The following is a 20,342-nucleotide window of genomic DNA, read 5'->3' as shown; positions in this document are numbered from 1 at the left end:
AAGCCACGATGGGAGCGAGAGTGACGACGAAAAGCTGCGTCGAGTCCACTCACTCACTCACGTGACGCATGTATGTCGCGAGAATGTGGACTGTGCGTCAGTGAAAGAACGTGAGTACATTCCATTCATAATAACTCTAAAGTTGGCTATTTTTATCTTTGTGTTGTACATGCGCCGCAGTTGCAATGTTGCCCTAGTCATGGCTGTAGTAGTTAGTGTATTGACGACATGGCCTCCATGTCTGGTCAGCGTTTGGCTTTGAAGTATGGTCATTTTCTCCTTGCAATTGATTTTTCTCTCTCTTTTTTGCGTTTTGTGGGACGTTCATTCGGCTTTAGCAGCATTTTAACCTGAAACTTTTTTATAGGCGTGATTGACGTCAAATTAAATGTTAGCATTCCGGACGTCCGCGTGAGACTTAAGTATTGTTCAAAGTGGCGACAATTCAAAAAAAAGTTAATTCGTTCCAACCCTCTGAAAAAACACCAAAAACAGGATATTGTATTGGAAAAAAATGTTTTTAATTCGCCATCTATCAACAAAGAAACACATAACTAGTGGTTTAATATTACTAAAATGTCTTTAATAGTACTAAAATTATACGGATTTCGAAGGGGGAAGAGATAGAGAGACGGACAGAGAGAGGGGGGAGTTAATTCTTTCCCACTCTCTGAAAGAACACCAAAAACAGGATATCGGATTGGAAAAAAAAGTTTTATTTCATCTAGTGTTTTAATAGTGATAACATGTGTTTAATAGAAGTAAAATTGGGCGGTGTTGTGTGCACAAGTATACTTCATTACCCAGAAAGCCCTCTTTTTGCCCGCGCATGCGCGTTGTGCGTTTCCTTGTCGAACAAAGGCAAGCCGCCACGTGGGGGACGCCATTTTACAAGTCGAACGCCGTCTCTAGCAGTCGCAGAATGTAAGTGTCTTGTAATTGATTTTTTTTCTCCGTTTTGGCGTATTCTTGCACGCTTATTTGGCGATAGTATTTTGCTGAAACTAGTTTATTATAACTATTCATTGTGACCCTTCGTCGAAATTGTTGAAATAAATGTTAACGTTCCAAACCCCGTAAGACTCAAGTTTTGTTCAAAGTGGCGACTATTGGCTCGTTTATTTACTTATATTAGACGTTTTAAAGAAATTCCGTTTTGTTTGGTTGGTCTTTTTCCTTGTGGTATTGGGTACAACTTTTTTGCGACTATGGTCAGTGTCACTTGTAATTTTTTTCAAAGTAAAAACTACCGCAGCTCAAATAGTTATGGAAAAAAGCTGTTAAGTCTACAGGTGCTTCGGCAGTCCCTTAATCAACCTCACGTGTGGACCCCATCTTTGAATTCGTCTCAAGCTGTCGTCTAATGCAAATTCATGTGTTCAAAGTGGCGAATATTAGATGTTTTATTCACTCATATTAGACGTAGGTGTCCTTTTAAAGAAATTTCGTTTGGTTGCTGTTTTTCCCTTGTCGTGGTATTAGGTGCTGTTATGAATAATTTATTATAAAAAGTAACTTAAAAGTTTGAGCCATATTTGAAATCTCTTATTGAAGTTTAGTGCCTGTTACTATCTGATCATGGGGTTGGTAGGGTTAGGATAGGCGATAAGTCCTTCTTCACAGCGGCCCGCAATAAATAATTGGTAGAAAATTATTGCAGTATATTTATTGCCATTGGCCATTTGGGCTAAGGTCATATGGTCTCTTGCTGCCACCTTGTGGCTATTTAGGCACAGGTCCCTTGTCGTGGTATTGGGTGCAACTTTTTGTGACAATGCTCACTGTGAACATTTGAATTTGAAATATTTTTTGGAGGGTTTATTTAATTCTTGTTGATAAAGGTTTAAAGAGAATGACATTGTTAATTTTAATTTGTAAGATTTTCAAATGTTGGTGTGCCTTGTAATTTTTTCAAAGTAAAAAGTACCGCAGCTCTAAATAGGATGGTAAACACGGTTTGTTTACAGGTTCTTCTACCGACCCTTAATCACGTCACCTATGGGTCCAACTGACGACGTGTGACGACATGCACTCCCAGAATGCATCACATATCAAAGAATGCATAATGTATCCCAGAATGCAACGTGTGGATGCCATCGTTGAAGTCGTCAAAAGTAAGTTACTTCTTGTACTATGAAGACCCGAATAATCGTATGCCTACGATTATTTTTTCAACTCAAATTTTCGCATGCCTACGATTCTTATTTGGGTGCCTACGATTATTAATTTTTGCCTCAATTAAGTCCGTGCAGCAGCAACATTGTTCTATGTCATTAACTTTCTACGTGTAAAGCACACGTGCTGTTTTTACTAACGTACTAGTACTAGTAAGAACGTGCAATTGCCACTAGTAGAGTTGCAATATACATAATTACAATGTCATGCCTGTCAACCTGGGCCAATTCCTCCCCGTATTAATGATTGGAATTCCCCGTATTAAGCAATAGAAAACCGTACAAATGCAACGCGGCACATATTTACTCACATAGGGTGCACGTAAATGTGTTATGGTCGCGCCGCGTTGTCGTGACGCGACCGTGAATGTATTCGGACCCAAGCGCTATGACTCATAGCTGCTTAAATAACGAAACAGGAAATGATTTAATCATTTCCTGTTTCGTGTGAAAGGGGAATGCGTGTGCGCATAGTATGTAATCGATCATCATGACTTTAATTTGTAGCTAATTGTGGAATTTAAACATATTTTGTTTCATGCTACTAGTAAACTGTTGATTAAAATAATAATGATTGTCCTTGTTATGATTTTATAATAAATATTCCATCATAGCTTTAATTCTATGCATCGAATCTGTTTAGACACTAATTATCTCGTGCCTACTAATATTCATTATTTTTGAAATTTGCCACTGCCTACTATTATTCCGGTGCCTACTATTATTAATTCATTTGGAATTTTCCACTCCCTACTATTATTCCAGTGCCTACTATTATTCGGGTCTTCATAGTAATTGATTAGTGTTAGGGTAAGGGTTAACCCTCGTGTGGTTCCCTTGCGGCCATTTTGGCTAAGCTCGTGTGTTCCACTTGTGGCCCTCTTGTTTCCATTCTGGCTCAACTCCTGGCAATTTTGGTTCAGCTCGTGTGGTCCCTTTGCCGCCATTTTGGCTCAGTTCGTGTGGTCACCTTTCTTCCCCCTTGTGGCCATTTTGGCTCTGTTTGTGTGATCCCCTTGCGGCCACTTTGGCTCAAATCGTGGTCACCTTATTTCCCCCTTGTGGCAATTTTGGCTCAGTTTGTGTGGTCACCTTGCTTCCCTTTGCGGCCATTTTGGCTCAGTTCATGTGCTCACATTTTTCCCCCTTGTGGCCATTTTGGCTTAGCTCGTGTGGTCCCCTTGTGGCCATTTTGGCTCAGTTTGTGTGGTCACCTTATTTCCCTCTTGTGGCCATTTTGGCTCAACTCGTGTGGCTTGTAGCCATTTTGGCTCAGCTCGTGTGGTCCCCTTGTGGCCATTTTGGCTCTGCTCGTATAGTTCCCTTGTGGCAATTTTGGCTCCGCTCTTGTGGTCCCCTTTCTACCCCCTTGTGGCCATTTTGGCTAGGCTCGTGTGGTCTTGCGGCCATTTTGGCTCAGCTCGAATGGTTTCCTTGCGGGCATTTTGGCTCAAGTCGTATGGTTTCCTTGCGGCCATTTTGGCTCAAGTCGTATGGTTCCCTTGCGGCCATTTTGGCTCAAGTCGTATGGTCCCCTTGTGGCCATTTGGCTCAGCTCGTATGGTTCCCTTGCGGCCAATTTGGCTAAGTTCGTGTGGCTATCCCCCCCCCCCCCCCCCCGTGGCCATTTTGGCTCAGCCTGTGTGGTCCCGCTGTGTCCATTTTGGCTCAGTTCGTGTGGTTACCTTATTTCCCTCTTGTGGCCATTTTGGCTCAATTATAGAGTTCCTTTGTGGCCATTTTAGCTCAGCTTGTGTGGTCCCCTTGCTGTCCCTTTCTGGCCACTTTGGCTCAGTTCGTGTGGTCACCTTGCTTCCCTCTTGTGGCCATTTTAGCCCTGCTCTTGTGGTCCCTTTGTGGCCATTTTGTCTCAACTCATGTGGTCCATTTGTGGCCATTTTAGCTCAGTGCTTGGTCCCTTTGTAGCCATTTTTGCTCAGCGCTTGGTCCCTTTGTGGCCATTTTGGCTCGGCTCGTGTGGTCCCCTGGCTGCCCCCTTGTGGCCATTTTGGCTAGGCTCGTGTGGTCTTGTGGCCATTTTGGCTCAGCTCGTATGGTTTCCTTGCGGGCATTTTGGCTCAAGTCGTATGGTTTCCTTGCGGCCATTTTGGCTCAAGTCGTATGGTTCCCTTGCGGCCATTTTGGCACAGCTTGTGTGGTCCCCTTGTGGCCATTTGGCTCAGCTTGTATGGTTTCCCTTGCGGCATATTTGGCTAAGTTCGTGTGGTTACCTTATTTCCCTCTTGTGGCCATTTTGGCTCAGCGCTTGGTCCCTTTGTGTGGCCCCAGGCTGCCCCCTTGTGTAGTCTTGTGGCCATTTTGGCTCGGCTCGTGTGGTCCCCTGGCTGCCCCCTTGTGTAGTCTTGTGGCCATTTTGGCTCAGCTCGTACGTATGGTTTCCTTGCGGCCATTTTGGCTCAACTCGTATGGATTTCTTGCGGCCATTTTGGCTAGGCTTGTGTGGTCTTGTGGCCATTTTGGCTCAGCTCGTATGTTTCCTTGCAGCCATTTTGGCTCAAGTCGTATGGTTTCTTTACGGCCATTTTGGCTCAAGTCGTATGGTTCCCTTGGGGCCATTTTGGCACAGCTCGTGTGGTCCCCTTGTGGCCATTTGGCCCAGCTTGTATGGTTCCCTTGCGGCCAATTTGGCATCCCAGAATGCATCACATATCCCAGAATGCATTGCGTATCCCAGAATCCAACGTGTGGACGCCATCTTTCAAGTTGTCAAAAGTAAAGTTCTTCTAATTGATTAATGTTGCCCTGCTGCCCCCGTGTGGCCATTTTGGCTCCGCTCGTGTGGTCCCCTTCCCCCTTGTGGCCATTTTGGCTCAACTCATATGGTTCTTTGCGGCCATTTTGGCTCAGCTCGTGTGGTCCCTTTGCTGCCGCCTTGTTGCCATTATGGCTCAGCTTCTGGCCATTTTTGCTCAGCTTGTATGGTTCCCTTGCGGCCATTTTGGCAAAGCTCGTGTGGTCCCCTTGCTGCCCGCATGTTGTCATTTTGGCTCAGCTCGTGTGGTCCCCTTGCTGCTCTCTTCTGGCCACTTTGGCTCATTTCGTGTGGTCACCTTGCTTCCCTCTTGTGGCCATTTTGGCTCAGGTCATATGGTCCATTTGTGGCCATTTTTTCTCAGCTCGTGTGGTCCCTTTGTGGCCATTTTGGCTCAGCTCGTGTCGTCCCCTGGCTGCCCCGTTGTGGTCATTTTGGCTTAGCTCATGTGGTCACCTCGCCACCCCCTTGTGGACATTTTGGCTTAGCTTGTGTAGTCACCTTGCTGCCCCCTTGTGGCCATTTTGGCCCAGCTCGTGTGGTATGCTGCCCCCTTGTGGCCATTCTGGCTCAGTTTGTGTGGCCCCCTTCCTGTCCCCCTTGTGGCCTTTTTGGCTCAGCTTCTGGCCATTTTTGCTCAGCTGGTGTGGTCCCCTTGTCAGTGTGAACATTAGAAATATTTTTTGCAGGGTTTATTTGATTCTTGTTGATAAATGTTAAATGAGAATGACAAATTGTTAAATTTAATTTATAAGATTTTCAAATGTTGGTGTGTCTTGTAATTTTTTAAAAGTAAAAAGTACTGCAGCCCTAAATAGTAGGTTACAGGATATTCTACCGACCCTTAATCACGTCACCTACGGGTCCAACTCGTCCAATTGACGACATGCGTGCAATAGCAGAATGCATCAGGTATCACAGAATGCAAAGTGTGGATGCCATCTCTTAAGTCGGCAAAACTAAGTTACTTCTTGTAATTGATTAATGTTAGGGTAAGGATAAGGGTTTAGGGTCCTACGGGGTTAGGGTGTTATTTCTGTCCCATTGCACATCTAGAAATTTGAAGGTAAAATTGGCCATTGAACTCAAAATCGTCAGAGGGTAAGGTAAGATTTAAGATTTGTTAACTGATCGTGCTTCCCGGGGTAATTTTTTGAATGTGTTTTTGATGGCCAAAAGTAATCCTGAGATGATAGTGTGCCTTATAATTATTGAAAGTAAAAAGTACCTCAGCTTTAAATAGTATGGTAAACATGAGGTTTGTTTACAGGTTCTGGCCCCTTAATCACGTCAACTACGGGTCCAACTTGTCCAATTGATGACATGCGTGCAATCCCAGAATGCATCACGTATCCCAGAATGCATCACGTACCTCAGAATGCATCACATAGCCAAGAATGCCTCACGAATCCCAGAATGCAACGTGTGGACGCTATCTTTGAAGACGTCAAAAGTAAGTTACTTCTTGTTATTGGGGGGTAGGGGTAGGGTTTGGGGTTGGGGTTGGGGTTAGAGGGTTAAGGGTTAGTAGGGTTAGGGTTAGTAGGGTTAGTAAGGTTAGGGTTAGGGTTAGTAGGGTTAGGGTTAGTAAGGTTAGGGTTAGTAGGGTTAGGGTTGGGGTTGGGGTTAGGGGTTGGGGTTGGGGTTAGGGGTAGGGGTAGGGGTTAGGGTTAGGGTTAGGGGTTAGGGGTTAGGGGTAGGGTTAGGGGTAGGGGTAGGGGTAGGGGTTGGGGTTTAGGGTTGGGGTTTAGGGGTTAGGGTTGGGGTTAGGGTTTAGGGTTGGGGTTAGGGGTTAGGGTTGGGGTTGGGGTTGGGGTTGGGGTTGGGGTTGGGGTTGGGGTTGGGGTTGGGGTTGGGGTTGGGGTTGGGGTTAGGGTTAGGGTTAGGGTTAGGGTTAGGGTTAGGGTTAGGGTTAGGGTTAGGGTTAGGGTTAGGGTTAGGGTTAGGGTTAGGGTTAGGGGTTAGGGGTTAGGGGTTAGGGGTTAGGGTTAGGGTTAGGGTTAGGGTTAGGGTTAGGGTTAGGGTTAGGGTTAGGGTTAGGGTTAGGGTTAGGGGGTTAGGGTTAGGGGTTAGGGGTTAGGGGTTAGGGTTAGGGTTAGGGTTAGGGTTAGGGTTAGGGTTAGGGTTAGGGTTAGGGTTAGGGTTAGGGTTAGGGTTAGGGTTAGGGTTAGGGTTAGGGTTAGGGTTAGGGTTAGGGTTAGGGTTAGGGTTAGGGTTAGGGTTAGGGTTAGGGTTAGGGTTAGGGTTAGGGTTAGGGTTAGGGTTAGGGTTAGGGTTAGGGTTAGGGTTAGGGTTAGGGTTAGGGTTAGGGTTAGGGTTAGGGTTAGGGTTAGGGTTAGGGTTAGGGTTAGGGTTAGGGTTAGGGTTAGGGTTAGGGTTAGGGTTAGGGTTAGGGTTAGGGTTAGGGTTAGGGTTAGGGTTAGGGTTAGGGTTAGGGTTAGGGTTAGGGTTAGGGTTAGGGTTAGGGTTAGGGTTAGGGTTAGGGTTAGGGTTAGGGTTAGGGTTAGGGTTAGGGTTAGGGTTAGGGTTAGGGTTAGGGTTAGGGTTAGGGTTAGGGTTAGGGTTAGGGTTAGGGTTAGGGTTAGGGTTAGGGTTAGGGTTAGGGTTAGGGTTAGGGTTAGGGTTAGGGTTAGGGTTAGGGTTAGGGTTAGGGTTAGGGTTAGGGTTAGGGTTAGGGTTAGGGTTAGGGTTAGGGTTAGGGTTAGGGTTAGGGTTAGGGTTAGGGTTAGGGTTAGGGTTAGGGTTAGGGTTAGGGTTAGGGTTAGGGTTAGGGTTAGGGTTAGGGTTAGGGTTAGGGTTAGGGTTAGGGTTAGGGTTAGGGTTAGGGTTAGGGTTAGGGTTAGGGTTAGGGTTAGGGTTAGGGTTAGGGTTAGGGTTAGGGTTAGGGTTAGGGTTAGGGTTAGGGTTAGGGTTAGGGTTAGGGTTAGGGTTAGGGTTAGGGTTAGGGTTAGGGTTAGGGTTAGGGTTAGGGTTAGGGTTAGGGTTAGGGTTAGGGTTAGGGTTAGGGTTAGGGTTAGGGTTAGGGTTAGGGTTAGGGTTAGGGTTAGGGTTAGGGTTAGGGTTAGGGTTAGGGTTAGGGTTAGGGTTAGGGTTAGGGTTAGGGTTAGGGTTAGGGTTAGGGTTAGGGTTAGGGTTAGGGTTAGGGTTAGGGTTAGGGTTAGGGTTAGGGTTAGGGTTAGGGTTAGGGTTAGGGTTAGGGTTAGGGTTAGGGTTAGGGTTAGGGTTAGGGTTAGGGTTAGGGTTAGGGTTAGGGTTAGGGTTAGGGTTAGGGTTAGGGTTAGGGTTAGGGTTAGGGTTAGGGTTAGGGTTAGGGTTAGGGTTAGGGTTAGGGTTAGGGTTAGGGTTAGGGTTAGGGTTAGGGTTAGGGTTAGGGTTAGGGTTAGGGTTAGGGTTAGGGTTAGGGTTAGGGTTAGGGTTAGGGTTAGGGTTAGGGTTAGGGTTAGGGTTAGGGTTAGGGTTAGGGTTAGGGTTAGGGTTAGGGTTAGGGTTAGGGTTAGGGTTAGGGTTAGGGTTAGGGTTAGGGTTAGGGTTAGGGTTAGGGTTAGGGTTAGGGTTAGGGTTAGGGTTAGGGTTAGGGTTAGGGTTAGGGTTAGGGTTAGGGTTAGGGTTAGGGTTAGGGTTAGGGTTAGGGTTAGGGTTAGGGTTAGGGTTAGGGTTAGGGTTAGGGTTAGGGTTAGGGTTAGGGTTAGGGTTAGGGTTAGGGTTAGGGTTAGGGTTAGGGTTAGGGTTAGGGTTAGGGTTAGGGTTAGGGTTAGGGTTAGGGTTAGGGTTAGGGTTAGGGTTAGGGTTAGGGTTAGGGTTAGGGTTAGGGTTAGGGTTAGGGTTAGGGTTAGGGTTAGGGTTAGGGTTAGGGTTAGGGTTAGGGTTAGGGTTAGGGTTAGGGTTAGGGTTAGGGTTAGGGTTAGGGTTAGGGTTAGGGTTAGGGTTAGGGTTAGGGTTAGGGTTAGGGTTAGGGTTAGGGTTAGGGTTAGGGTTAGGGTTAGGGTTAGGGTTAGGGTTAGGGTTAGGGTTAGGGTTAGGGTTAGGGTTAGGGTTAGGGTTAGGGTTAGGGTTAGGGTTAGGGTTAGGGTTAGGGTTAGGGTTAGGGTTAGGGTTAGGGTTAGGGTTAGGGTTAGGGTTAGGGTTAGGGTTAGGGTTAGGGTTAGGGTTAGGGTTAGGGTTAGGGTTAGGGTTAGGGTTAGGGTTAGGGTTAGGGTTAGGGTTAGGGTTAGGGTTAGGGTTAGGGTTAGGGTTAGGGTTAGGGTTAGGGTTAGGGTTAGGGTTAGGGTTAGGGTTAGGGTTAGGGTTAGGGTTAGGGTTAGGGTTAGGGTTAGGGTTAGGGTTAGGGTTAGGGTTAGGGTTAGGGTTAGGGTTAGGGTTAGGGTTAGGGTTAGGGTTAGGGTTAGGGTTAGGGTTAGGGTTAGGGTTAGGGTTAGGGTTAGGGTTAGGGTTAGGGTTAGGGTTAGGGTTAGGGTTAGGGTTAGGGTTAGGGTTAGGGTTAGGGTTAGGGTTAGGGTTAGGGTTAGGGTTAGGGTTAGGGTTAGGGTTAGGGTTAGGGTTAGGGTTAGGGTTAGGGTTAGGGTTAGGGTTAGGGTTAGGGTTAGGGTTAGGGTTAGGGTTAGGGTTAGGGTTAGGGTTAGGGTTAGGGTTAGGGTTAGGGTTAGGGTTAGGGTTAGGGTTAGGGTTAGGGTTAGGGTTAGGGTTAGGGTTAGGGTTAGGGTTAGGGTTAGGGTTAGGGTTAGGGTTAGGGTTAGGGTTAGGGTTAGGGTTAGGGTTAGGGTTAGGGTTAGGGTTAGGGTTAGGGTTAGGGTTAGGGTTAGGGTTAGGGTTAGGGTTAGGGTTAGGGTTAGGGTTAGGGTTAGGGTTAGGGTTAGGGTTAGGGTTAGGGTTAGGGTTAGGGTTAGGGTTAGGGTTAGGGTTAGGGTTAGGGTTAGGGTTAGGGTTAGGGTTAGGGTTAGGGTTAGGGTTAGGGTTAGGGTTAGGGTTAGGGTTAGGGTTAGGGTTAGGGTTAGGGTTAGGGTTAGGGTTAGGGTTAGGGTTAGGGTTAGGGTTAGGGTTAGGGTTAGGGTTAGGGTTAGGGTTAGGGTTAGGGTTAGGGTTAGGGTTAGGGTTAGGGTTAGGGTTAGGGTTAGGGTTAGGGTTAGGGTTAGGGTTAGGGTTAGGGTTAGGGTTAGGGTTAGGGTTAGGGTTAGGGTTAGGGTTAGGGTTAGGGTTAGGGTTAGGGTTAGGGTTAGGGTTAGGGTTAGGGTTAGGGTTAGGGTTAGGGTTAGGGTTAGGGTTAGGGTTAGGGTTAGGGTTAGGGTTAGGGTTAGGGTTAGGGTTAGGGTTAGGGTTAGGGTTAGGGTTAGGGTTAGGGTTAGGGTTAGGGTTAGGGTTAGGGTTAGGGTTAGGGTTAGGGTTAGGGTTAGGGTTAGGGTTAGGGTTAGGGTTAGGGTTAGGGTTAGGGTTAGGGTTAGGGTTAGGGTTAGGGTTAGGGTTAGGGTTAGGGTTAGGGTTAGGGTTAGGGTTAGGGTTAGGGTTAGGGTTAGGGTTAGGGTTAGGGTTAGGGTTAGGGTTAGGGTTAGGGTTAGGGTTAGGGTTAGGGTTAGGGTTAGGGTTAGGGTTAGGGTTAGGGTTAGGGTTAGGGTTAGGGTTAGGGTTAGGGTTAGGGTTAGGGTTAGGGTTAGGGTTAGGGTTAGGGTTAGGGTTAGGGTTAGGGTTAGGGTTAGGGTTAGGGTTAGGGTTAGGGTTAGGGTTAGGGTTAGGGTTAGGGTTAGGGTTAGGGTTAGGGTTAGGGTTAGGGTTAGGGTTAGGGTTAGGGTTAGGGTTAGGGTTAGGGTTAGGGTTAGGGTTAGGGTTAGGGTTAGGGTTAGGGTTAGGGTTAGGGTTAGGGTTAGGGTTAGGGTTAGGGTTAGGGTTAGGGTTAGGGTTAGGGTTAGGGTTAGGGTTAGGGTTAGGGTTAGGGTTAGGGTTAGGGTTAGGGTTAGGGTTAGGGTTAGGGTTAGGGTTAGGGTTAGGGTTAGGGTTAGGGTTAGGGTTAGGGTTAGGGTTAGGGTTAGGGTTAGGGTTAGGGTTAGGGTTAGGGTTAGGGTTAGGGTTAGGGTTAGGGTTAGGGTTAGGGTTAGGGTTAGGGTTAGGGTTAGGGTTAGGGTTAGGGTTAGGGTTAGGGTTAGGGTTAGGGTTAGGGTTAGGGTTAGGGTTAGGGTTAGGGTTAGGGTTAGGGTTAGGGTTAGGGTTAGGGTTAGGGTTAGGGTTAGGGTTAGGGTTAGGGTTAGGGTTAGGGTTAGGGTTAGGGTTAGGGTTAGGGTTAGGGTTAGGGTTAGGGTTAGGGTTAGGGTTAGGGTTAGGGTTAGGGTTAGGGTTAGGGTTAGGGTTAGGGTTAGGGTTAGGGTTAGGGTTAGGGTTAGGGTTAGGGTTAGGGTTAGGGTTAGGGTTAGGGTTAGGGTTAGGGTTAGGGTTAGGGTTAGGGTTAGGGTTAGGGTTAGGGTTAGGGTTAGGGTTAGGGTTAGGGTTAGGGTTAGGGTTAGGGTTAGGGTTAGGGTTAGGGTTAGGGTTAGGGTTAGGGTTAGGGTTAGGGTTAGGGTTAGGGTTAGGGTTAGGGTTAGGGTTAGGGTTAGGGTTAGGGTTAGGGTTAGGGTTAGGGTTAGGGTTAGGGTTAGGGTTAGGGTTAGGGTTAGGGTTAGGGTTAGGGTTAGGGTTAGGGTTAGGGTTAGGGTTAGGGTTAGGGTTAGGGTTAGGGTTAGGGTTAGGGTTAGGGTTAGGGTTAGGGTTAGGGTTAGGGTTAGGGTTAGGGTTAGGGTTAGGGTTAGGGTTAGGGTTAGGGTTAGGGTTAGGGTTAGGGTTAGGGTTAGGGTTAGGGTTAGGGTTAGGGTTAGGGTTAGGGTTAGGGTTAGGGTTAGGGTTAGGGTTAGGGTTAGGGTTAGGGTTAGGGTTAGGGTTAGGGTTAGGGTTAGGGTTAGGGTTAGGGTTAGGGTTAGGGTTAGGGTTAGGGTTAGGGTTAGGGTTAGGGTTAGGGTTAGGGTTAGGGTTAGGGTTAGGGTTAGGGTTAGGGTTAGGGTTAGGGTTAGGGTTAGGGTTAGGGTTAGGGTTAGGGTTAGGGTTAGGGTTAGGGTTAGGGTTAGGGTTAGGGTTAGGGTTAGGGTTAGGGTTAGGGTTAGGGTTAGGGTTAGGGTTAGGGTTAGGGTTAGGGTTAGGGTTAGGGTTAGGGTTAGGGTTAGGGTTAGGGTTAGGGTTAGGGTTAGGGTTAGGGTTAGGGTTAGGGTTAGGGTTAGGGTTAGGGTTAGGGTTAGGGTTAGGGTTAGGGTTAGGGTTAGGGTTAGGGTTAGGGTTAGGGTTAGGGTTAGGGTTAGGGTTAGGGTTAGGGTTAGGGTTAGGGTTAGGGTTAGGGTTAGGGTTAGGGTTAGGGTTAGGGTTAGGGTTAGGGTTAGGGTTAGGGTTAGGGTTAGGGTTAGGGTTAGGGTTAGGGTTAGGGTTAGGGTTAGGGTTAGGGTTAGGGTTAGGGTTAGGGTTAGGGTTAGGGTTAGGGTTAGGGTTAGGGTTAGGGTTAGGGTTAGGGTTAGGGTTAGGGTTAGGGTTAGGGTTAGGGTTAGGGTTAGGGTTAGGGTTAGGGTTAGGGTTAGGGTTAGGGTTAGGGTTAGGGTTAGGGTTAGGGTTAGGGTTAGGGTTAGGGTTAGGGTTAGGGTTAGGGTTAGGGTTAGGGTTAGGGTTAGGGTTAGGGTTAGGGTTAGGGTTAGGGTTAGGGTTAGGGTTAGGGTTAGGGTTAGGGTTAGGGTTAGGGTTAGGGTTAGGGTTAGGGTTAGGGTTAGGGTTAGGGTTAGGGTTAGGGTTAGGGTTAGGGTTAGGGTTAGGGTTAGGGTTAGGGTTAGGGTTAGGGTTAGGGTTAGGGTTAGGGTTAGGGTTAGGGTTAGGGTTAGGGTTAGGGTTAGGGTTAGGGTTAGGGTTAGGGTTAGGGTTAGGGTTAGGGTTAGGGTTAGGGTTAGGGTTAGGGTTAGGGTTAGGGTTAGGGTTAGGGTTAGGGTTAGGGTTAGGGTTAGGGTTAGGGTTAGGGTTAGGGTTAGGGTTAGGGTTAGGGTTAGGGTTAGGGTTAGGGTTAGGGTTAGGGTTAGGGTTAGGGTTAGGGTTAGGGTTAGGGTTAGGGTTAGGGTTAGGGTTAGGGTTAGGGTTAGGGTTAGGGTTAGGGTTAGGGTTAGGGTTAGGGTTAGGGTTAGGGTTAGGGTTAGGGTTAGGGTTAGGGTTAGGGTTAGGGTTAGGGTTAGGGTTAGGGTTAGGGTTAGGGTTAGGGTTAGGGTTAGGGTTAGGGTTAGGGTTAGGGTTAGGGTTAGGGTTAGGGTTAGGGTTAGGGTTAGGGTTAGGGTTAGGGTTAGGGTTAGGGTTAGGGTTAGGGTTAGGGTTAGGGTTAGGGTTAGGGTTAGGGTTAGGGTTAGGGTTAGGGTTAGGGTTAGGGTTAGGGTTAGGGTTAGGGTTAGGGTTAGGGTTAGGGTTAGGGTTAGGGTTAGGGTTAGGGTTAGGGTTAGGGTTAGGGTTAGGGTTAGGGTTAGGGTTAGGGTTAGGGTTAGGGTTAGGGTTAGGGTTAGGGTTAGGGTTAGGGTTAGGGTTAGGGTTAGGGTTAGGGTTAGGGTTAGGGTTAGGGTTAGGGTTAGGGTTAGGGTTAGGGTTAGGGTTAGGGTTAGGGTTAGGGTTAGGGTTAGGGTTAGGGTTAGGGTTAGGGTTAGGGTTAGGGTTAGGGTTAGGGTTAGGGTTAGGGTTAGGGTTAGGGTTAGGGTTAGGGTTAGGGTTAGGGTTAGGGTTAGGGTTAGGGTTAGGGTTAGGGTTAGGGTTAGGGTTAGGGTTAGGGTTAGGGTTAGGGTTAGGGTTAGGGTTAGGGTTAGGGTTAGGGTTAGGGTTAGGGTTAGGGTTAGGGTTAGGGTTAGGGTTAGGGTTAGGGTTAGGGTTAGGGTTAGGGTTAGGGTTAGGGTTAGGGTTAGGGTTAGGGTTAGGGTTAGGGTTAGGGTTAGGGTTAGGGTTAGGGTTAGGGTTAGGGTTAGGGTTAGGGTTAGGGTTAGGGTTAGGGTTAGGGTTAGGGTTAGGGTTAGGGTTAGGGTTAGGGTTAGGGTTAGGGTTAGGGTTAGGGTTAGGGTTAGGGTTAGGGTTAGGGTTAGGGTTAGGGTTAGGGTTAGGGTTAGGGTTAGGGTTAGGGTTAGGGTTAGGGTTAGGGTTAGGGTTAGGGTTAGGGTTAGGGTTAGGGTTAGGGTTAGGGTTAGGGTTAGGGTTAGGGTTAGGGTTAGGGTTAGGGTTAGGGTTAGGGTTAGGGTTAGGGTTAGGGTTAGGGTTAGGGTTAGGGTTAGGGTTAGGGTTAGGGTTAGGGTTAGGGTTAGGGTTAGGGTTAGGGTTAGGGTTAGGGTTAGGGTTAGGGTTAGGGTTAGGGTTAGGGTTAGGGTTAGGGTTAGGGTTAGGGTTAGGGTTAGGGTTAGGGTTAGGGTTAGGGTTAGGGTTAGGGTTAGGGTTAGGGTTAGGGTTAGGGTTAGGGTTAGGGTTAGGGTTAGGGTTAGGGTTAGGGTTAGGGTTAGGGTTAGGGTTAGGGTTAGGGTTAGGGTTAGGGTTAGGGTTAGGGTTAGGGTTAGGGTTAGGGTTAGGGTTAGGGTTAGGGTTAGGGTTAGGGTTAGGGTTAGGGTTAGGGTTAGGGTTAGGGTTAGGGTTAGGGTTAGGGTTAGGGTTAGGGTTAGGGTTAGGGTTAGGGTTAGGGTTAGGGTTAGGGTTAGGGTTAGGGTTAGGGTTAGGGTTAGGGTTAGGGTTAGGGTTAGGGTTAGGGTTAGGGTTAGGGTTAGGGTTAGGGTTAGGGTTAGGGTTAGGGTTAGGGTTAGGGTTAGGGTTAGGGTTAGGGTTAGGGTTAGGGTTAGGGTTAGGGTTAGGGTTAGGGTTAGGGTTAGGGTTAGGGTTAGGGTTAGGGTTAGGGTTAGGGTTAGGGTTAGGGTTAGGGTTAGGGTTAGGGTTAGGGTTAGGGTTAGGGTTAGGGTTAGGGTTAGGGTTAGGGTTAGGGTTAGGGTTAGGGTTAGGGTTAGGGTTAGGGTTAGGGTTAGGGTTAGGGTTAGGGTTAGGGTTAGGGTTAGGGTTAGGGTTAGGGTTAGGGTTAGGGTTAGGGTTAGGGTTAGGGTTAGGGTTAGGGTTAGGGTTAGGGTTAGGGTTAGGGTTAGGGTTAGGGTTAGGGTTAGGGTTAGGGTTAGGGTTAGGGTTAGGGTTAGGGTTAGGGTTAGGGTTAGGGTTAGGGTTAGGGTTAGGGTTAGGGTTAGGGTTAGGGTTAGGGTTAGGGTTAGGGTTAGGGTTAGGGTTAGGGTTAGGGTTAGGGTTAGGGTTAGGGTTAGGGTTAGGGTTAGGGTTAGGGTTAGGGTTAGGGTTAGGGTTAGGGTTAGGGTTAGGGTTAGGGTTAGGGTTAGGGTTAGGGTTAGGGTTAGGGTTAGGGTTAGGGTTAGGGTTAGGGTTAGGGTTAGGGTTAGGGTTAGGGTTAGGGTTAGGGTTAGGGTTAGGGTTAGGGTTAGGGTTAGGGTTAGGGTTAGGGTTAGGGTTAGGGTTAGGGTTAGGGTTAGGGTTAGGGTTAGGGTTAGGGTTAGGGTTAGGGTTAGGGTTAGGGTTAGGGTTAGGGTTAGGGTTAGGGTTAGGGTTAGGGTTAGGGTTAGGGTTAGGGTTAGGGTTAGGGTTAGGGTTAGGGTTAGGGTTAGGGTTAGGGTTAGGGTTAGGGTTAGGGTTAGGGTTAGGGTTAGGGTTAGGGTTAGGGTTAGGGTTAGGGTTAGGGTTAGGGTTAGGGTTAGGGTTAGGGTTAGGGTTAGGGTTAGGGTTAGGGTTAGGGTTAGGGTTAGGGTTAGGGTTAGGGTTAGGGTTAGGGTTAGGGTTAGGGTTAGGGTTAGGGTTAGGGTTAGGGTTAGGGTTAGGGTTAGGGTTAGGGTTAGGGTTAGGGTTAGGGTTAGGGTTAGGGTTAGGGTTAGGGTTAGGGTTAGGGTTAGGGTTAGGGTTAGGGTTAGGGTTAGGGTTAGGGTTAGGGTTAGGGTTAGGGTTAGGGTTAGGGTTAGGGTTAGGGTTAGGGTTAGGGTTAGGGTTAGGGTTAGGGTTAGGGTTAGGGTTAGGGTTAGGGTTAGGGTTAGGGTTAGGGTTAGGGTTAGGGTTAGGGTTAGGGTTAGGGTTAGGGTTAGGGTTAGGGTTAGGGTTAGGGTTAGGGTTAGGGTTAGGGTTAGGGTTAGGGTTAGGGTTAGGGTTAGGGTTAGGGTTAGGGTTAGGGTTAGGGTTAGGGTTAGGGTTAGGGTTAGGGTTAGGGTTAGGGTTAGGGTTAGGGTTAGGGTTAGGGTTAGGGTTAGGGTTAGGGTTAGGGTTAGGGTTAGGGTTAGGGTTAGGGTTAGGGTTAGGGTTAGGGTTAGGGTTAGGGTTAGGGTTAGGGTTAGGGTTAGGGTTAGGGTTAGGGTTAGGGTTAGGGTTAGGGTTAGGGTTAGGGTTAGGGTTAGGGTTAGGGTTAGGGTTAGGGTTAGGGTTAGGGTTAGGGTTAGGGTTAGGGTTAGGGTTAGGGTTAGGGTTGAGGGTTAGGGTTAGGGTTAGGGTTAGGGTTAGGGTTAGGGTTAGGGTTAGGGTTAGGGTTAGGGTTAGGGTTAGGGTTAGGGTTAGGGTTAGGTTAGGGTTAGGGTTAGGGTTAGGGTTAGGGTTAGGGTTAGGGTTAGGGTTAGGGTTAGGGTTAGGGTTAGGGTTAGGGTTAGGGTTAGGGTTAGGGTTAGGGTTAGGGTTAGGGTTAGGGTTAGGGTTAGGGTTAGGGTTAGGGTTAGGGTTAGGGTTAGGGTTAGGGTTAGGGTTAGGGTTAGGGTTAGGGTTAGGGTTAGGGTTAGGGTTAGGGTTAGGGTTAGGGTTAGGGTTAGGGTTAGGGTTAGGGTTAGGGTTAGGGTTAGGGTTAGGGTTAGGGTTAGGGTTAGGGTTAGGGTTAGGGTTAGGGTTAGGGTTAGGGTTAGGGTTAGGGTTAGGGTTAGGGTTAGGGTTAGGGTTAGGGTTAGGGTTAGGGTTAGGGTTAGGGTTAGGGTTAGGGTTAGGGTTAGGGTTAGGGTTAGGGTTAGGGTTAGGGTTAGGGTTAGGGTTAGGGTTAGGGTTAGGGTTAGGGTTAGGGTTAGGGTTAGGGTTAGGGTTAGGGTTAGGGTTAGGGTTAGGGTTAGGGTTAGGGTTAGGGTTAGGGTTAGGGTTAGGGTTAGGGTTAGGGTTAGGGTTAGGGTTAGGGTTAGGGTTAGGGTTAGGGTTAGGGTTAGGGTTAGGGTTAGGGTTAGGGTTAGGGTTAGGGTTAGGGTTAGGGTTAGGGTTAGGGTTAGGGTTAGGGTTAGGGTTAGGGTTAGGGTTAGGGTTAGGGTTAGGGTTAGGGTTAGGGTTAGGGTTAGGGTTAGGGTTAGGGTTAGGGTTAGGGTTAGGGTTAGGGTTAGGGTTAGGGTTAGGGTTAGGGTTAGGGTTAGGGTTAGGGTTAGGGTTAGGGTTAGGGTTAGGGTTAGGGTTAGGGTTAGGGTTAGGGTTAGGGTTAGGGTTAGGGTTAGGGTTAGGGTTAGGGTTAGGGTTAGGGTTAGGGTTAGGGTTAGGGTTAGGGTTAGGGTTAGGGTTAGGGTTAGGGTTAGGGTTAGGGTTAGGGTTAGGGTTAGGGTTAGGGTTAGGGTTAGGGTTAGGGTTAGGGTTAGGGTTAGGGTTAGGGTTAGGGTTAGGGTTAGGGTTAGGGTTAGGGTTAGGGTTAGGGTTAGGGTTAGGGTTAGGGTTAGGGTTAGGGTTAGGGTTAGGGTTAGGGTTAGGGTTAGGGTTAGGGTTAGGGTTAGGGTTAGGGTTAGGGTTAGGGTTAGGGTTAGGGTTAGGGTTAGGGTTAGGGTTAGGGTTAGGGTTAGGGTTAGGGTTAGGGTTAGGGTTAGGGTTAGGGTTAGGGTTAGGGTTAGGGTTAGGGTTAGGGTTAGGGTTAGGGTTAGGGTTAGGGTTAGGGTTAGGGTTAGGGTTAGGGTTAGGGTTAGGGTTAGGGTTAGGGTTAGGGTTAGGGTTAGGGTTAGGGTTAGGGTTAGGGTTAGGGTTAGGGTTAGGGTTAGGGTTAGGGTTAGGGTTAGGGTTAGGGTTAGGGTTAGGGTTAGGGTTAGGGTTAGGGTTAGGGTTAGGGTTAGGGTTAGGGTTAGGGTTAGGGTTAGGGTTAGGGTTAGGGTTAGGGTTAGGGTTAGGGTTAGGGTTAGGGTTAGGGTTAGGGTTAGGGTTAGGGTTAGGGTTAGGGTTAGGGTTAGGGTTAGGGTTAGGGTTAGGGTTAGGGTTAGGGTTAGGGTTAGGGTTAGGGTTAGGGTTAGGGTTAGGGTTAGGGTTAGGGTTAGGGTTAGGGTTAGGGTTAGGGTTAGGGTTAGGGTTAGGGTTAGGGTTAGGGTTAGGGTTAGGGTTAGGGTTAGGGTTAGGGTTAGGGTTAGGGTTAGGGTTAGGGTTAGGGTTAGGGTTAGGGTTAGGGTTAGGGTTAGGGTTAGGGTTAGGGTTAGGGTTAGGGTTAGGGTTAGGGTTAGGGTTAGGGTTAGGGTTAGGGTTAGGGTTAGGGTTAGGGTTAGGGTTAGGGTTAGGGTTAGGGTTAGGGTTAGGGTTAGGGTTAGGGTTAGGGTTAGGGTTAGGGTTAGGGTTAGGGTTAGGGTTAGGGTTAGGGTTAGGGTTAGGGTTAGGGTTAGGGTTAGGGTTAGGGTTAGGGTTAGGGTTAGGGTTAGGGTTAGGGTTAGGGTTAGGGTTAGGGTTAGGGTTAGGGTTAGGGTTAGGGTTAGGGTTAGGGTTAGGGTTAGGGTTAGGGTTAGGGTTAGGGTTAGGGTTAGGGTTAGGGTTAGGGTTAGGGTTAGGGTTAGGGTTAGGGTTAGGGTTAGGGTTAGGGTTAGGGTTAGGGTTAGGGTTAGGGTTAGGGTTAGGGTTAGGGTTAGGGTTAGGGTTAGGGTTAGGGTTAGGGTTAGGGTTAGGGTTAGGGTTAGGGTTAGGGTTAGGGTTAGGGTTAGGGTTAGGGTTAGGGTTAGGGTTAGGGTTAGGGTTAGGGTTAGGGTTAGGGTTAGGGTTAGGGTTAGGGTTAGGGTTAGGGTTAGGGTTAGGGTTAGGGTTAGGGTTAGGGTTAGGGTTAGGGTTAGGGTTAGGGTTAGGGTTAGGGTTAGGGTTAGGGTTAGGGTTAGGGTTAGGGTTAGGGTTAGGGTTAGGGTTAGGGTTAGGGTTAGGGTTAGGGTTAGGGTTAGGGTTAGGGTTAGGGTTAGGGTTAGGGTTAGGGTTAGGGTTAGGGTTAGGGTTAGGGTTAGGGTTAGGGTTAGGGTTAGGGTTAGGGTTAGGGTTAGGGTTAGGGTTAGGGTTAGGGTTAGGGTTAGGGTTAGGGTTAGGGTTAGGGTTAGGGTTAGGGTTAGGGTTAGGGTTAGGGTTAGGGTTAGGGTTAGGGTTAGGGTTAGGGTTAGGGTTAGGGTTAGGGTTAGGGTTAGGGTTAGGGTTAGGGTTAGGGTTAGGGTTAGGGTTAGGGTTAGGGTTAGGGTTAGGGTTAGGGTTAGGGTTAGGGTTAGGGTTAGGGTTAGGGTTAGGGTTAGGGTTAGGGTTAGGGTTAGGGTTAGGGTTAGGGTTAGGGTTAGGGTTAGGGTTAGGGTTAGGGTTAGGGTTAGGGTTAGGGTTAGGGTTAGGGTTAGGGTTAGGGTTAGGGTTAGGGTTAGGGTTAGGGTTAGGGTTAGGGTTAGGGTTAGGGTTAGGGTTAGGGTTAGGGTTAGGGTTAGGGTTAGGGTTAGGGTTAGGGTTAGGGTTAGGGTTAGGGTTAGGGTTAGGGTTAGGGTTAGGGTTAGGGTTAGGGTTAGGGTTAGGGTTAGGGTTAGGGTTAGGGTTAGGGTTAGGGTTAGGGTTAGGGTTAGGGTTAGGGTTAGGGTTAGGGTTAGGGTTAGGGTTAGGGTTAGGGTTAGGGTTAGGGTTAGGGTTAGGGTTAGGGTTAGGGTTAGGGTTAGGGTTAGGGTTAGGGTTAGGGTTAGGGTTAGGGTTAGGGTTAGGGTTAGGGTTAGGGTTAGGGTTAGGGTTAGGGTTAGGGTTAGGGTTAGGGTTAGGGTTAGGGTTAGGGTTAGGGTTAGGGTTAGGGTTAGGGTTAGGGTTAGGGTTAGGGTTAGGGTTAGGGTTAGGGTTAGGGTTAGGGTTAGGGTTAGGGTTAGGGTTAGGGTTAGGGTTAGGGTTAGGGTTAGGGTTAGGGTTAGGGTTAGGGTTAGGGTTAGGGTTAGGGTTAGGGTTAGGGTTAGGGTTAGGGTTAGGGTTAGGGTTAGGGTTAGGGTTAGGGTTAGGGTTAGGGTTAGGGTTAGGGTTAGGGTTAGGGTTAGGGTTAGGGTTAGGGTTAGGGTTAGGGTTAGGGTTAGGGTTAGGGTTAGGGTTAGGGTTAGGGTTAGGGTTAGGGTTAGGGTTAGGGTTAGGGTTAGGGTTAGGGTTAGGGTTAGGGTTAGGGTTAGGGTTAGGGTTAGGGTTAG

The 20,342-nt window shown here is 48.4% G+C and overlaps 1 long non-coding RNA gene across 2 annotated transcripts; it reads left to right on the top strand.

Moving 5' to 3' along the window:
* Positions 1 to 14: 14 nt before the first annotated feature.
* LOC144065723 (uncharacterized) lies at positions 15 to 6,415 on the top strand. 2 transcript variants are annotated; one of them, XR_013297277.1, is made up of 3 exons: positions 15 to 110; positions 1,968 to 2,114; positions 6,218 to 6,415. It is a non-coding gene; the product is annotated as an uncharacterized LOC144065723 (long non-coding RNA). The 2 variants fall into 2 exon arrangements; XR_013297278.1 differs by lacking the exon at positions 15 to 110 and adding an exon at positions 882 to 924.
* Positions 6,416 to 20,342: the final 13,927 nt, after the last annotated feature.

Source organism: Stigmatopora argus, chromosome 20 (genome assembly GCF_051989625.1).
Source record: "Stigmatopora argus isolate UIUO_Sarg chromosome 20, RoL_Sarg_1.0, whole genome shotgun sequence".
Lineage (NCBI taxonomy): Eukaryota > Metazoa > Chordata > Actinopteri > Syngnathiformes > Syngnathidae > Stigmatopora > Stigmatopora argus.
The sequence above is the reverse complement of the archived record's forward strand: the minus strand, read 5'-3'. Positions and strand labels throughout refer to the sequence as shown.